At 44.1% G+C, this 17,222-nt stretch overlaps 1 long non-coding RNA gene across 1 annotated transcript; it reads left to right on the top strand.

Moving 5' to 3' along the window:
- The first annotated feature begins 12,086 nt into the window (after positions 1–12,086).
- LOC109145056 lies at positions 12,087–16,796 on the top strand. The gene is made up of 3 exons (XR_002046200.2): positions 12,087–12,403; positions 13,472–14,869; positions 16,756–16,796. It is a non-coding gene; the product is annotated as an uncharacterized LOC109145056 (long non-coding RNA).
- Positions 16,797–17,222: the final 426 nt, after the last annotated feature.

The following is a 17,222-nucleotide window of genomic DNA, read 5'->3' as shown; positions in this document are numbered from 1 at the left end:
CATATTATGCATAAGTACAGGAAATTAATATATCACTGAACAGTAATGCCCTAATGGCCTAGGTTGCCCTTTGTAGTGCCCCACTCCACTTCTCTCCCTAAGGGAGAAATGCTCTAATACAGAAAGGAGGAAGGCAGCAAAGTATGTTTACCTGGCTATTAGGTCCTGGTATCCCACAATGCTGGAAAGAATTTGCTGGGCAAGAGGGATGAAGCTGAAGATCATGGTCTATCACAAGATCACATGGCCTATGTGAGATGATTTCCAGGCAGTTTGGGAATATCCCCACCCAAAGTACTTAGTAAAATGTTTATGGCCAGAATCAATGGCATCTTCTTACTCTGTACCAATTGTGGGATTATTTTTTACAAAAGATGAGGAAGAGGTAGATGTGTGTCCTGAATAAATCACAACATGAGTCTCGAAATATACAATATAATGAGCTCCACATGAGTCTCGAAATATACAATATAATGAGCTCCACATTCTTTTCAGATACACCCACTTTTTTCTGTGTAGATCACCAAACCCAGAAGAGGAGTTAGTTTTAACCCTCTGCCAGCAATCACTTGGCATGCCCAGCAGAACACTCCGCAGTCCCTCAGGCACAGGAGTCCCCAGGGGTAAGGCAATTTTTAGCCAGAGAAAGCTCAGCAAAAGTATTCAAATAGCACAGACCTGCTCAGGGGAGAACCTTGCTCTTTGCCTGGAAGGCTCTTGGGAGACGCAGCTAACTGGGTGAGTGAGTGTTACCTCATTCCTGATCTGGGAAAGATTTTCTAATAAGTGGGAACTGACATGAGCGATGTGGTGGTAGCAACAAGACCTTGGCAGTCTTGGGCATGTCCCTCTCTGGCACACATGCCCTGGTCAGTAAGGACAGGCTCACTCACTGCAGCCTCCCCCAGCACATAAATCATGGGTCTCCACCTCCCCACTCTCCCACCCAGGCCCTGAAGTAGGCAGAACTGTTGCCTGCTCTGACCTCAGGAGCATCCCTGATGTACATGAGGCTTGTGAGGAAACCAACCAAGGCTGCAATACAGCATGGTGGCAGCTGACCAAAGATTTACGTGGCCTTTTAGGGAGCTGCAGAGATCTCACCTTTCAGCACCTAGCTTCTGGCATGGAACCACACACATTGCTGAAGCTAATCAGCAGCATTTGGACACCAGGGCTGGTCTGTGCTCCACCACTCTTCATACTACCAAGGCTGCAAGGTGTAACTGGGGGGACACTGCCCACCCCTCAGCCATTACCACCTTCAATACCAGAAGGTATTGGAAAATGCTCTCTTGGATGACTCCTTGGTGAAGGCATTGTCATTCAGTGAAGAGGGTTTAATAATAGATTTTCCTCACAGCATTCTGGTAGATCCTAGTTTTTACTCATTTGTCAGTTCTGGGTATTCTGAAAGGCTTTCTGTAAATGTCACCACCAGGTATAATTTCAAGGAAAGGTTTCAGTAATCCACACCACCCCATCTTTTGGACTGACCTTCTTCTGGGGCATTGTGGCCAGCTGAGAGGGGGGCTCTGGGGGAGGCTGTCAGCAACCACCCACAGGCTGCAGAACCAGAGCTCTGCAAGACAGTGCCTGTCTGTAAGGTGCTGTTGTGGGTTTCTCACCAGATAAGTGGATTATTACCCCGGCTTGCAGCTGCTCCACAGAAATAGGTCAGCCTCACGAATAAGCTTTGCCTTCCCCTATTTGGCATCAGAGGCATTCAAGAGGAAAAGGGGCTGCTTACAGGATGCTTGTCCAGGGACCATTAAACTCCTGAACAACAGGTTTCCTCTGTCAGTGTCTCCTAAAGAGGGAAATGTTCTTAAAGTCAGCACCTGTGGTTTTCATGCCATTAGATTTAGGTATGTGTCCCATAGTGGTAAGGTATTTTCTGCATCTATACTTGCTCAGCCTCTGGTGAGGAAGCGTGAGGGTAGTACTGACGCCAGACCTGACAAAATGGGAGAGAGAGAGGTAGAGCCTGAACATGGCTTTGCCTTTCTCAAAGGTGACTCTGAAGCAAAGGAAGAAGCCCAAGCAGGTTGGGAGGAGGCTGTTTTGACCCACACTGCCCAGCTGTGGGGGCTGCAGCACGTTGTGCCTGCTCCATGCAGGAGACAGCACTCTGAGAAAGCTATTGCCCACTGTGGTATTCCTCCAGCTTCCCAAGTGAATCCTGCAACAAGCTGACACCTCATTTTCTGTTTTTTTCAATCCACCAGCACAGTTAACATCCCAACACCGACCACATCTCACCTCTCTTTGCCCACCACATATTCGCAGCTTGAAAGTGTGCTTAGCACAGAATCTGAAGTGGGGTTGCATGTTGAAGTAAAAGGAAGCTGTATCAGCAATTCAAACTTTAGATCTAAGCGTCATGTCAGCCGTGCCTACCATCAGAAAAAGAAAAGAAACAACCTGTAGAACTGGCAAGAAGAGCAAAATGAAGTACTGAAATCAAGGATATGCACCTTAGCTTTGATATGAATATTTCTCCATCCCTCACACCCTTTTCATACTTTATAACTCAGATGATGACTTTGCAGCAGAGAAAGCTTTAAAGTTTTCATTACTGCATTTTTCTTTTCCCTCATTCCTCTGCCAATCTGGATTGTGGTTAAAATCACTGAAAAATATTAGGATAAAAGCCTTTAGCTGTTACATTTGGTATGGTTGCAGAAAGACACAGAGAAAGCCTTACAGGAAACATTCTTCTTATAGGAATTCTAGACCAGGAAATTAGGTCCTTTTTGGAGACCATGCCCAAATAAACCCTTTTTGCACAGTTAGTTCCCACAGGCAGTTATGCTGGAAGGGCCTCATTGTCAGCTGGTGTAAACTGGCTCATGCCCATGAATTTTTAAGGAGCTAATCCAGTTCTCCTCGGCTCAGGATCCATCCCTTGGATGCTCACCCCACATACCTGAGCTGCTCTGTGTGAACAGCGAGGCTCTACACACCACTTTGCCCAGTGAAACCATACAGGAGGCAGAGGCTGGGAAGAGCATCCTTCCCCACCTACGGCAGAGTGGCAGATCCACAGGTATCTGTCACTGGGGTCTGCACATCAATTTGCCTCTTGCAAAAGGATGTGTGCTGCTGTGGCTGACGCGTGCCACGGTTTCTGGAGCGACACAGCAGATTTCGAGCAAGGCTTTGCTGAGTTCCCATTTCCACGTCCCAGTAACCACATGCTGGGGACTGTGGGAGAACCACAGGTGACTGACCCCAAAGAGTGCAGCAGAAACTCGCCCCCAAAGACTGGCAGCTGAGCGAGGCCCGAGCCCAGCTGGAGCAAGCAGACGAAGGAGGGAGGACGGGCTGCAGCAGCCTCGGGAAGCACGCCACGGCCAGCAGCCTGCCAGACATGTTGCTCCCAATAAAAGTGCTTCACCACTGGATTGAGGTGGCAGATGAATTAATTGTGCCATTTCCATGACATTCTACTGGAGCTTAAATGTATTAGTAACTGTTCATCCCCGAAACAGCTTTTTCCTCCCACACAAGGGGGAAAAATATCCATCTGAATTTTTTAGATGATGTGACAGGCTTGCAAACTGTTGTTAACTTTATCATTTGGGATATGGATTAGACTGCAGCACATTAATTTATCGGGAAGTAAGAGCTGCCTGTTCATCTCTTTTCTGTTATGACATCTGCAGTCAAAGTACGATAGGGGCCAGACAGACAGTGAGTAATAGACTAGAATATGAAGTTTGGAGGAGGGGAATGACAAGGTTTGCTGCAGATAGAATTGAACCCATCAAGTAAAAAATAAAAAAAACAGTCAGTGGTCCTTCAGCAGATATTGCTCTTAATGAAATTGCAGATAATGAAACCTGCCAGTTAAAAGTGATATCAATTCACATCTTTTAAGTCTGGCACAGAAAAGTCAAGCAAAAATTAATCCTGCAATTGAAGACATTTTGCTGGAGTCCCCAGGACTTTACAGACATCATCCACTTGCTGCTCACCTCTTCAGCCCCCCCCCACATGGAGGGGACACACACACAATCATACACACTTTGTCACTGCAGGAACAGGGCCCCGGGACACGCAGGGTCCTCTCCCATCCTTCGCCTTCACTCCTGCATGACAGACCTGCTGCAGGGCCACGTGGCCAACATGATGGGAAAGGTGAAGGCCTGTGATTTGTGGGCCAAAAGATTGCATGAAACATTAAAGAGAGCCTTGCCAGCATTCTAAATTGTTAATGTAAACTCTCCAGCTCTGCAGAAAAACGTATTCCTGTTGTCATTTTCACTCCCCCTTGGCCTCTTAGTCCTCTAATTATGTGAACAGCAACATGTGAACAATTACATGGCACAAAAAGTGTGAAGCTTAGGTACTTAAGTTTGGCCCCTTGATGCCAGTGGGCAAATCTATTTATATTATCTATATTTAATATGTGAGGGTCAGTGTTCATGAACTTCTAGACTGAACTTACCTAGTCATGACAGTGCAGTGAGGATATCACCTCACAGCAATTTATATAAGTCCAATTTTTATTTTAACACTTAATGCTAAAACCAAATCACTTACAGGCACAAAGGTATCTGCCTTATGTGGGTACCAAACCTCAGTCTTATTTCCCAGCTCCCCAGGGACCAGACCTGCTGTCCCAAATCCTTCAGGATTTCACTTCTCACCAGTGTATGCTTGTGTGTGCCTGGATGCAGTAAAATTCAGCACATGCAGCTAAAATTGGTTCACAAATATTTAGTCAAAATAAATTCAGCTAATTCATGCTGAAGATGTTCCCAGGCTCTTTTTAATTCATATTATGTAAACAATACCAGCAGAGACTTTTTTCCTTTGTTCCTATTAATTCACTGGGAGTGTGCGTGTGCAAGAAGCAAGGATTTATGTCAGGAGTATTGGTGTCATCTCCTTGTAAGCTCTTTGGTTTCCCTCTTTCTATTTTAAGAGGTATCCCTGGCCTAGCCTGGATGCAGACCAGTGCTGCATGGGAACAAAGGAATGGCCAGGTGCTGGATCAGGCCATTGTTCTGCCACTCTCAGTGCCCATCTCTGCCAGCAACCCAGACCAGCTGCCTCACAGGAGAGTGCAATAAACCCCCTGTGAGCCATCATGGGATGATCTGTCCACAGGAGAAGTATTATCTTATTCCTCACCAGTTAGCTGTTTCCCAATGCCATGAAGCATGAGAGTTTGCATCCCTTATAGATTTTTAATCTTGTCTCATGTAATTCTTCTTATCCATACAAATGCCTACCTAGCCTGTTTTGGATCCAGTTAATCTTTTGGACTGGTGTTTTGTGGCAATGAGCTCCCAGGGTTAATTGTTATCTAAAAATATTTCCTTAACAGTTTCAAATCTTCTTTTTTCCTCTTCTGTTTCCTTATTGAGTGGCTCTTAGTCATGAAATTTAAAAAGTTGGCTGAGATCACCTTTTCTAGCCTTTCCAATATTTTTCACTGTCCACCCAGTTTCTCTCCTTTTACTTATATCATCTGTGAACAGAAGCAGGAGGTGCCTCTTGGCCTCTTGTGAGGAGAACTTTTCAGGACTAGATCACATCCCCTTTTTATGTATAATACTAACAACCATCCAGTCCATTCATGCAGCCCGAACCCAAGAGCCTCAGAAAGTTTACATTGCCATGAAAAATAGACCAGACAGTCTCCAAAGGCAAACAGAGTTGAGCAACTCAAAAGCAATACACCAGTCTGGACAACATCCACCAAAAGATAGTTCGTCATTCATTTGGGCTCGATTAGCTCAAACCCATCAGAATCAACAAGTTTGCAGGGAACTTGCAAAACCAGTAGCCAGAAAGGTAAACCTGTCTATGCCCATCAACAAATCCAATGGGCTGGTTCACCCAGCCTGCCTTTGGTCACGCAGCCTCACTGGGCCGTGTAATTGCTGCCTTATTGGAGAGATGCGAGCCTGCCCGTTGAACAGATGCAAGTTTTCCCTGCTCTCATTCAGCTGGGAACCCGCTCAGCAAAGCAGAAATAAATCACGGGGAACTTGCTGTCATTTCTCCACCTTCCTGCACACCCTCCACCGCTGCCGCCTGACTGGCTCGAGCTGGCATAGTTTTTAAATGAAATCTGTGAGATTGGCACCAACAGCCTTGCCTAATTTTTAGCTAATACCTTGGTGGGTTCTGCACTCGCATCTGGCCGGCGCCGTCACGCTGAGCCTGATGATAACAGGCTGCTGCTCTTCCCGAGCAGGAACCCAGCGTACTGCCACGAACAGCCTAAACAGGGGCTCATTCCAAGCACAACAGCACATCACAGCCAGTGAAGGGTCTGCGGCACAGGACTTCTCCCAAGGCATAAAAAAAAGGGAGGGGAGAGGAAGAGAGAGAGGGAGAGAGAGAGAAATGTGTTAACTATGCTAACAGTGCCAAGTAATATGCTTCGTTAAAAATTTAATCACCTGCAAGTGCAAAACAAGTGCAAAGCAATCATGTTGTAATTAGCACAGCAATTAACACCTCCCTTTTCGATAGCACATGCATCCTAGGAAGTGCATGATTGCAAGTGTTTATGCTGCTGACAGACTAAGTTCCTATAGAGAGGAAAAATTTGCTCAAATAGATTTTTTTTCCCCTCTTGTCTTTTTGGCATTTGGGCTGTTATGTGTCCATGAAACCCCAGCACCAGCTGCCATGTTGGTTTTGTGTGAGTGCTGCTCCCTTGTATAGCGTAACTAACAACTCCAGCTTGAACTGGAGCCTCCTGAAGGATGGCTGCAAGCCACGAGAGCCCCACTCTGAAACAAAGATGTAAGTACGAAAATTACAAGATGATTTTTTGCAGACTAACACTTGCCAAAAGGGAAGAACCAGGCCTGAACTGAGATTGTAGGTTTTGGAATGCAACAGCAAAGGGGACAGGACAAACCAGAGCTGTGGCTTCGGGATGGGTCTGCAGCTAAAACACGTCAAGCTCCATGGTACTGAGGTCTCTCTTTGACGTGTTCCCCCATTCAAACAGCCAGTTCTCCCCAAAGGCTGTGCTGGAAGCAATGTGATGCAGTTTGATAAACTGGCAGATGCAGACTTGGCCTGGGAAAACTCCCTGCTGCCAGCTGTGTCCACGCGACTGCTGCTCTTTTACCCACGCACTGGGCTGTCCATGCGTGTCCATGATCTCCTTTTCCTTGTCACCCCTAAAAACCCTGTGAGGTACACTGTCCCACTCACTGTCCCTCTCCTAGGAGTTGTTGCCAGCTCCTTGTGAGACCACATGAGGAAGGAAAGCCGGCTCTCAGCATTAGCCTAGAGAAGTTATATAGACTTAAATACACACATCCCATGAAATACTCTTATTTAGAGGCCATTCAGCTTTCATAAATGGACTGTGTTTGTACTGGGACAGCACAGTCTGGTTGTTGCTCAGTAACTGACAAAGAGCTGGTCTGGGAACTTGGTGTCCAAAAGATGAGCACCAAAAGGTAAAAGTCATCTTTGGAAATATAAATCATGAGGTCAGTCTTGGAGTTCCTTCCCTGCCAGACACTGAGATGTTGAAAGGTATTTTAATCCCATAATTCAGTATTGGGATTCCTACTTGCTAAGTTAAAAGCCACAAACAACATTACTATCAGGCCCAGGCCAAACAAACAACCCTGCAATAACAGCAGCTCCTGAAAAAGTTACTTCCTTGCTGCATATCCTCAGAAATTCACATTTTACACACCATTAATTCCATGAATTAAGAAAAAAATGGAGCACAAATTCAGCAATTACCATAGAGACAAGTAGAAGGCAAGTGAAAACAAATCTGGGAAAGAGCCATGGTATCTTTGCTATCCCAATGTATTTTGCTATTTCTCAAACTGCTTCTGAACTAAGGCAGAGGCCAAATCTGACATGATAGCAGTTTAACTATAATTTCAGCACAATTTCTGACAACACTGGGGCCCTACATTAATTCCGCTCCCTCCAGCCAATTGACCTGAGTTTCATTACAGACCTACGGGTTTCCCATTTTTGTTTTATTTGAGGTTTTGTTCCCAGCTTCCACTGGCCTGCTTGCACCATTTTCTGCCTCCAGTGAACACTCCACTGGAGCCATAGGCCTTGGAGATGGTTTCATCCCCATCTCTGTTAGGAGGTGAGCCATATTTGTGGTTTTTTGGCACAGTCCCCACATTGCCTTCCTGTTGTTCAGACTAAACACGAACCTGCCCAATCCTCCTAAAAACAGCTCAAGCATCCAGGTTTTGATGCTTTCTATTGGCAGTGATGAGCACTTACCTCAAGCACACAACACATTTTACACTATTTTTATAGGTGTTTGGTATGGTGTGGGCTGTAGAATCCTGAAGTGCATCCTCCAGTCCTGCCTGAGGCTGTGCTGGAGAGGAGTGAGAAGCTCTTGGGATCTGCTTTAAAAGGTCTGCTGCCAGGTTGGTGAGAGGTCTGGGATGACTTCCCTGCCTCTGCTGGAGTTCACCTTCTCAAAGGCATACTGCTAAATCATCCCTGCCAGAGATGACTTACCCCCAAGGCTCATAAAAGTACTCCCGAAGAGCAGTCATGTTTGTACTTGAAACGCACTTAAATAAGCCATGTGTGAGGGTTGGGGGCAGGGGTCCTAAGGAGACGTCCCCTTGGGACACCGACCCAGGGTCCTCATCTCCGATGACAGCACATTTTCAGTGACACAAACACAACACCATGTGTAATCATATTTACACACAGCATGTTTTGCAAGAGGAAGATCTCATACAACGAGCAGTCCACACCTACACTAATTAGGCCTGGTTGGATTCTGTGGTGTCAAGTCCCCTTGTGAACACTAAAATGGGGTCTATCACATTGAGGGAAAAAAGTTTGTGCAAGTTGCTTGTTAAAGTGTTTGGAGCACATCAGAAAATTTAAATAATGGGGGCCCCTGTTCTCTTCAAACCACGAAAAGCTGATAGTTATCACCAATAAAAGTTAGGAAAACCGCTGGGGGTGAGGAGAGCCTTGCATTCATAGGAAACCACAAGTTTGTGTAACTGTACAAAAGCTCATGGTTCAACATATATGCAAAATACATCAGAAATTTCTCATCCTGGGAACAAGAAAAACAGTCTGTGCCCATGGGAGGCAAACACAGGGGGAAATCCTCTCATGGACAAGGGCCACAGTAGAGAGTGACAGACTGGGACCTATGATCTGCTCAAGGACGTGGTTATCAGGAAATTGCCTGGTCCAGGTGTTGCTACAAGGAGAAAGGAGTGTGGAATCACTCAATGGCTTTGTTTGAGTCTAAAAAAAAAGAGAAAGAAAAAGAAAGAAGAAAGAAGAAAGAAGAAAGAAGAAAAGAAAAGAAAAGAAAAGAAAAGAAAAGAAAAGAAAAGAAAAGAAAAGAAAAGAAAAGAAAAGAAAAGAAAAGAAAAGAAAAGAAAAAAGAAAAGAAAAGAGAGAATAAAGAAAAGGAGGCTTTATCAAGTAGGAACGGCACAGCCTACAGCCCTGGACCAACCTCTTGTGAGTGCATCCTCACAAGATTGGTTTTATACGGCTGAAAGAGTCCTCAAACAACTCTTTACAAATGGACAATCACCATGGCCAAGCTTCACCAGCAGGATTCAGCTGTTTCCAGTGCCCTTGAAGTGTCCAGCCAAGACAAGAGCACCACTGTGTCCCTCAAAAATCACTGGGTCATAGTTCTTGGTGTCACACTATAGATGTTGTGCTCATGGCTTTCAGAGAGGTGAATGTGAGCGGTGAAAACTCACAGGGAGTCGTACAGCTTTTTCAATTCGCAAGGCACACTCCTTAAAAATAACAGATGACATGGAGAGGAAAGTACCAAGGCAGTGAAAGGAGATAGGAAACCCAAGTGTACCTGAACTGCACGTACAAAGGGCTTGGGAGGTATTTAGGAAGGCTAAAAACCTGCTTCACTGACCTATAGAGAAAATTTTAGTGGTTTTTTTTTTTGCTATGACCATGAATAAGACTTCAAAGTCTGTGGCTTGTCTCCCTCTTAGTGGGAGTTTGGAGGGAGAAAGAATCCCACCCCTCACTAATAACCCACCTAAACTTGACAGGCACTTCTCTCCCACAACTGAGGAAGATAACCTTTCTCACTGATATTTCTGAGTCTGGAATAAAAGAGAGTGAAAAACATAGAGAAAGAAAAAAAAAATCTGAATTCCCACTCATTTTGCATATCCAGGTTCCCAGGCACCCATCCCTTTTTTTACTAAAGCGGGGGGAGAAATATATTTAATAAAGATCTGGCAGGAGTATGATGAAATAATGAGTAGGATGAGACCATGTTACCTAAATTGGCAAAGCTCCAGCTTGTAAATGATTAAAACAAAAGAAAAAGGGAGTTTCCATGAAGACTAACGTAAAAAGCATTTTATAATCAAAAGGCCTGAAACTATGGGGGCTGATGGGAATGTCTAGCAAAACAAGCCTGTTCTGAAGCTTCCAGATGATACATGGAAACTTAATCAGCTCATCTCAGTCAACCTTAAATCAAAGAAAAGACTGATTGGAGGTTCAAAGGGAAAAGTGGGTTTGTGGCTTAAGAACAAGAGCAGGACACTTTCCTGATTCTGCCACAGATTTCCTTTGAGATCTTGGGTAAGTCACTTAGTTGAGTGGCATTAAATTTCATAGTTATTGGCCACAGTAGTTTTCCTGACATGCATATTAAAATTTGTCTCTGGAAGTGGACTATTGCATTTATATGCCTGGCTCTTTACACCTGCCCATACCATCCACACAGCACAGCTGCTAGCAAGCAGACCTTCAAATTTCTTTCAATAATTTTTTCCTCTCTAAAATGTGGAGAAGCCCCATATACCTTTATAGCAGTGCTGTCATGTTGAATTAATGGATAATATTTCTAAGGATCTTTGAGTAGAAAACATTATGGAAGTGAACAAATTCTCTGTAATTTACTGCTATGAGATTAACAGTAAGTGCTTTTCTCTCAGGTAGACACCAAAAAACAAGAAAGAAAAAAAAAAGGAAGCTTAAGTGGTTTCAATCTCTCTGCTGCTAAGAAAAGCATCCCTTTGCAATTCTTGCTACTTCTTTAACCAAAGCCAAAATTCAATGACATTAAAACTGAAGATTATAACATCAAGAGAGGCACAGATCTAATTTATGTTGGAAAAGAAAATTTATTACTCAAAATCAAATGCTAATTGGCTGCAGCCCTTTAAACTACACAAGCTAGGAGGCTGTGGAGAACATTCAGGTCTTCAAGGGGAGTTTGCTAACCAGATGCAGTTAGAGCCCAGCCTTAATGTCTTTTTATCTTCCAGGTTCACAAGCGTATGTGTACATGTGTGCACATTTCTGAAAGTCTGCTCTTCTGTACACTGAAAATTCAGATGAAAGTCAAGAAGAGGAAAGTTAGATCAGGGGATGAAGACTTCTTTATACTGCTTCCAAGCTCTGCCCTGATGCATTGTGTAACCTTGGGCAAGTCATTTAACTTGTCTTGCTCATCCATCAGATAGAAAGATGATGCTTATCTGTTGCATGAAAATGAGTTAATTGCTGTTTGCCAACTGCTTTCATCTCTTTGGATGAATCAGATTGAGGCCATATATGTGAGTGTATATAATTTTGCATGTGTATTTTTATTTGGAGCTTGCTTATGTCTTGGAGCATAGCTTCTTCAGGTCAACACTGGTTATCTGCTTGGCAGGGAGCCCCTATTATGTATTTCTGATGCAATGCAAATCATAGCAATGAGAAACACATAAGTGAAAGGTATTACACTTATCATCATCATTAGCTGTTGTTGTTGTTATTGCTATTGTTGTTATTATTATTATTATAGTCTCACATTTGGATGCAGAGATAGGACCACTTTAAAAAAATATGGCCCCAAGAAAGAAGTCTTCTGTTCTTGGGAATAAGTCTCTAAAAATAAAAGGAATGGGAGAGGCCTGGGCCTGGAGCTGCCTTTACACAAATGTGTTGATGTAAAGTTTCCCAGGGGCATCACCAAACCTCTAAATTCATTTATTTATAGGCTTTACCACTCAGGAACTGACCTATGCCTGTGCTTGGCCAGTGGGTGGTTCTCACCAAAACAATAAATCTCCTCCCTCGGGGCGGAGTCATAGCACTCACAAATTGTTTGATTTTGGGAAACAGAAGGAAATTGGTGTGAGAGACTCAGAGGGAAATAATAAGGAGAAATTCTCTAAACCGTAGATACAGCTCATGAAAAGTTCAAGGGCTGTACAACCCTTGGGAGCGAAGTCTGTTCCTCAACCATCATTGGAGGCATTGGTACTATGGACTGTACCTTGTCTGTGACACATGGAGCTGACTGCTGCTGAAGGATGTGGAGTTGCCTGCAGAGGCCGAAGGGGTCACCATTGCTTTGGGAAGCAGGGCTGGAGCAAGCAGCAAGACAACAGCAATCTGGTGTGCTTGAAAGGTATGATATTTAAATATATGTAAGTGTTAACTATAAAATCTTGACATTCTTTCATTCAAGGCACTCCATCATCAGAATTTCTTCAAACGAGGCCAGATTCCCCAGTCCCTCACTATCTGTGCTGCTACCTTTGTTGTGTGGTAGCAGACACCTTTGCCTCTCTGGAGTGGTAGCACCAAAACCATTACCTTTGCAGCTCTAGAAAAAGCTCCAGCCTTGTGGCAATTCTCATCAGAAAGAGACACAAGGAGTGAAAGGAACAAAATTAGGATTTGCTAGTGTCTCATTCTCTGCCCCAAGTACCAGGTTTTCCTTTCTCTGGGGTGCAATCTCCCAGTTTACATCTGAGTTTGAAAGCACCTTTCCCATGGGCAGGCTGCGAAGCTTTGGAACTTCTGCTCTTTCAGTCTCATGGTCTGCAACAACACCACAGCATCCTCCATGTCAAGGTGTTGGCACGTTGTGTCTGGACTCATTCCTAGGCCCCATGGTTGGAGAAACACACATTTTCTACCCAGTGGCTCTTCCAGTTCCTCCTTCCATAAGACTGAAAGGATAGGGAAGATTTTATCCAGGCTTTCCCTGCGTGGTTGAATTTTGCCCATAAGGACTTGTTTTTACTCATCCCACACTTTCGTCACACCAAGTATGAAAGATCTAATAGACTGGGATGCAAATGTTGTTAAAGTGTTAACTTGTGTGATTTTTTGTTCTAGATTGCAGAGCTTGTCATTATTCAAGTTAGATTGGTTATCTCGTTTTGTTGTTTCACTCTGCTTGCTTTACTTGCTGTTTATTGGTTGACTTTTATAACGACTATGATTAAATTGAGTTTAGAATGTAAATTAGTTTCCAGTCATGTTTATTAGATACATCTACAGATAGGGTTTAAATAAAAACACAGCCTGAAATCAGAGTTGCAGTGCATTCTAATCTTAATGGGTGGCATGGACCTAGCGTGCTCTTTGTTAGGTTTGGAATCAACTGGAACAACTCCCTTTAGTCCACCTCTGAAAACCACTAGGGCAGATGTTGGCACAAATTAATCTTTTTTTCTCTTTTTTACAGGAGCCCAACTTTGTGGGGTGAAGTGATCAGTTCTTGCAGGCTAAGGAGGACTTATTCACTGTTGTAAAGGCTCCATAGGAATGCTAATCAAAGACAAATTTTCAGCACAAGTCAGAAAGTCCAAAGGATAGCAGCAGAAATTTCCCATGCTTCCTATGCCTCCAAATGCCTTTGCACTTGCTAGTACATTTTGCTCCTACTTCTTTTTTGTAAAAGGTCATTATTAACTGACTCTGTCACACACACATTTCAGTCTAAACTATTTTTGGCTGCAAACAAGTCAGTAATATTAAAACTGTAACAGGTAGAGGGCACCTGTATGTCTCCACATTTGCATGTAGTTACCCATGATTACTGGTGGTGATTCTTGACTCCATGGAGCTGTTGAGAGTCATCTGGCTCTTTGTGCTGGAAGGCATCAGGGAAATGCAGTCCTTCCAAAGCATCTTGCAATTATTCTCAGTTATTGGTATGATACCAGGTCTGCTGGGATTTCAAGAAGGTTCATCCTGGCTTGCCATACAGGACCCTGTCCTCCGCAGAATCAGCTCACTGTGCAACTACTGACATTGAAATCAGAACCATGAAGTCTCTCCTGTGCTGCCCTGCTCATGGGGAAGCAAGTCCTTGCTCTCGACTTTTCCTGCCCCTGCCACCCTTGCCTTTTGCTCAGCCACATGTGCCTAGATGGTTTTTGCTTCACAGCTCCTTCTGCTCCTTTAAAAGCAATTACACAGGGAATGTTGGTGATGCAAACTTGTTTAAACCTGAGCACACAGTTAAGTCAGCTTTGTAATTAATTGCCTCATCACTGCAGTCATCCTTCAGAAATGCTGTGCTGCTGGTTCAAGAGTAAGAAAGGGCCAGATCCCCAGCAGAGATCCCCCAAAATGAAAGAAATCATGAAGCTGCACAGGAGGCCAGGTCTGACCCCCAGAAACGATGAAGAGGGAGTGCCATCATCATGGGCCCACCAACAACCCAGTATGCAGAGGTGGGCATAGGAGTGCCATGAGAGCCCCCAGTGCACCACTGGTTTTGTCCTGGGGAAAGGATTTGTTTCCCCAAGGCATGGCCTTTGCAGTCACCCCCCCGGGTGCTTCGTCATGGCAGGACTGCTTTTCACCTGCCTCAGAGCCCTCTGGAGCTCACACCAGAAGGGGAGAGAGTAAGCAAGGAACCCATTACCAGCATGTGAGAGCTAATGGAAACAGCATGGGACTGAAAAACATATCACTGGGGGCCTGTCTAGAGACACGTATGGATGATATGGAGGTATGGCAGCAGCACCTTCTCCCTCATGTATCTGTGGTGAGAACTAACAAAGGCAAACCAGCTGAAGCCATAAAGCTCCAACTACTATTATCTTCTTTCTACTCACATCTAAATCTGCCAAGGGTGAGTATGTTCAGAAGGTGGTTTTACTGACACAACTTCTCATTGATGTGGGGCTCTCTGTACATATAAGTGAGGAGAAGGAAGAAAAAGGAGAACCAACTTCTCAAAGAGTGACAAGTAAGTGAAGAGAGGGGAAAAAAAAGAAGAAAGCCAGTAAGTGAGAAAACATAGGATGGAGGGAGCTGTGCCTAAAAGAAGAGAGCAGAGAGTGATGATGACAAGGGGTACCAAACTGAGAAGCAATCTGGACAACTTCTGGATCACCTCGTGGCCATCTCTTCAGTCCCTGGGCCTCTTAGAAGGCCGTTGTCCATTATGGACGAAAAAAGGGCTGAAAGATAGATAGCTATTTCAGACAAGAACTATTCTTAATATTTGTGGCAACTTCTTAATTGCTACTTACGTTACAATTAAATAACTACATAGAGGAAAAGACCAGGGTCTGAATTAGAGGCAAGGTGAATGATGTGGGTAGCAGAAACTTTAGCACAAGTCCAGCTCAGAGAGTAGCCCAGGACACACAACAGCCCTCATCCCTATGTCTGCCAGTGACCAGTGCAGCCCCTAGAATTGACACCTCTTGTGAAAAGAAGACAGCTTTACCTGGATTTCTGGCAGACTTTGCACTGTTGGGGGCAAAGGGTGTGCTTTTGCCAGTTCTCCTACAAAGCTGTCAGCTAGTGCAGAGACACAGGTTCACAGTCTCTCTCCCACACCATCAAGCAGCTCTTTTGCAGGGTTCTGGGGGAATTCTAACACGAGGAAATGGAAAGGGCAATCAATGCCTATGATAAGATGCACTCCAGCAAACTCTTTATAATTTTTCTCACTGGGCTGCTGATGACCTAATAGGCTCTTTTCCCATCTCTAACTTCTATGAATCTGCAATCCTATTATTTATATTGACTCTTGAGGGTTTCTTCCAGAGTAAATGATGTAATTATACCCTGCACTATAACATTTCAGGTTCTGGTGTAATAGAACTAAATATGCAATTATGTGGTTAGTAAATGTAACAGTACAAAACTCAAAATCTGTATCCATGTACTGAAGCTTCATAAGAAGAATTTTTTTCCTGTTCTGTACACAGCAGATGTAGTGTAATTATTGCTAACTCAGAAGTATCACCAGACATTCATATGATACCAGCAAAAAATGCCCCTCCAGCCAATTCTTCATTCAAACATATGAAAATGAGAGAAATCCCACAATTCTATCTTATCAGTGAAGTCTAGACACATTTAACACTCTGCAAAATCAATACTTTCCAGGCTTTTAGAGACATCAAACCCACAAAGAATATACATTCATACACAAAGGGAAGGATCAGATTCACCCCTGATGTTAGTCCAGCCACTTCAGCTGGATTACAAGACAGCAGACAACAGTCCATTATACAGCCTGTGTGGATTATGGTTGGAAGAAATAAAACTGGTCTCCAACATTTGTGCAACACTGTGTGACAAAAAGAAAACAACATGAAAGGAACCACAGCCCTGTGGCTAAGGAACTAATCCTGGACTTGGGAGATATGGTTTCTACTCAGAGGTTTGCCACAACTTTCACAAAAGAAAAAGAAAAAGAAAATGAAAAAAGAAGGAGAAGGATTAGGAGAAGAAGGAAAGGGAGACCTTTATTGCAGGCCGTGCCTGCAGGAGGACACCTTACCAGTAAAAAGTGTAATTTTGCACAGGCTACAAATGCCCTTTAATTTCCACTTAAATCCAAGAGTGAAATGGGGATAGCTCTATCAGGGGAAAGTGCTGTTGGGGTCCCTTCCCCCTGCCATGTGGTCCTGGGAGAGGGGTCCTGGGTGGGAGACATGGGGTTTCCCTGCCCCTGCTCAGCCTCGTTCCCCATTGGTTGTTTTGTGTTCCCCTGCGCAGGCAAGGACCCTCGGGTCCCATGATTGCTGCAGTTCCTGGGCAGATCCCGGCCATGCGGCTGGAGAAATAAACATCTCTGACACATCTACCAAGAATCCGTCCATAGATACTTCTTTCCACGGGCCTCCTCGTTTGGTGCATTGTGTTACAGTATCCCTGCTGTAACAAATGGTGGAGAATTGCCGGCAAGACACCGATCCCTAAGGACAGAAAATTCGTGAGTAAAAACCACTCTAGATCTCTCTCTTCTCACCTTGGTTTGGATATTCTCTCTGGACTATGGAAGAATCGTGGGAAATGTGGCTCTCTGAGCCACAGAAAGAAATGTATCTGGAAGTTAAAGGAATCCTTGAACAGCAAAACAAGAAAGTATTTGTTCTGGGAGATCTAGAACATTTTTTTAACTGGCTTTTCAAAAATTTCTTCTATATTTCTCGAGACTTACTTTTTGATATTGAACCTCCTGG

This window comes from Corvus cornix, chromosome 2, assembly GCF_000738735.6.
Source record: "Corvus cornix cornix isolate S_Up_H32 chromosome 2, ASM73873v5, whole genome shotgun sequence".
Taxonomy (NCBI): Eukaryota; Metazoa; Chordata; class Aves; order Passeriformes; family Corvidae; genus Corvus; species Corvus cornix.
This window is presented reverse-complemented; position numbering and strand designations above follow the sequence as displayed.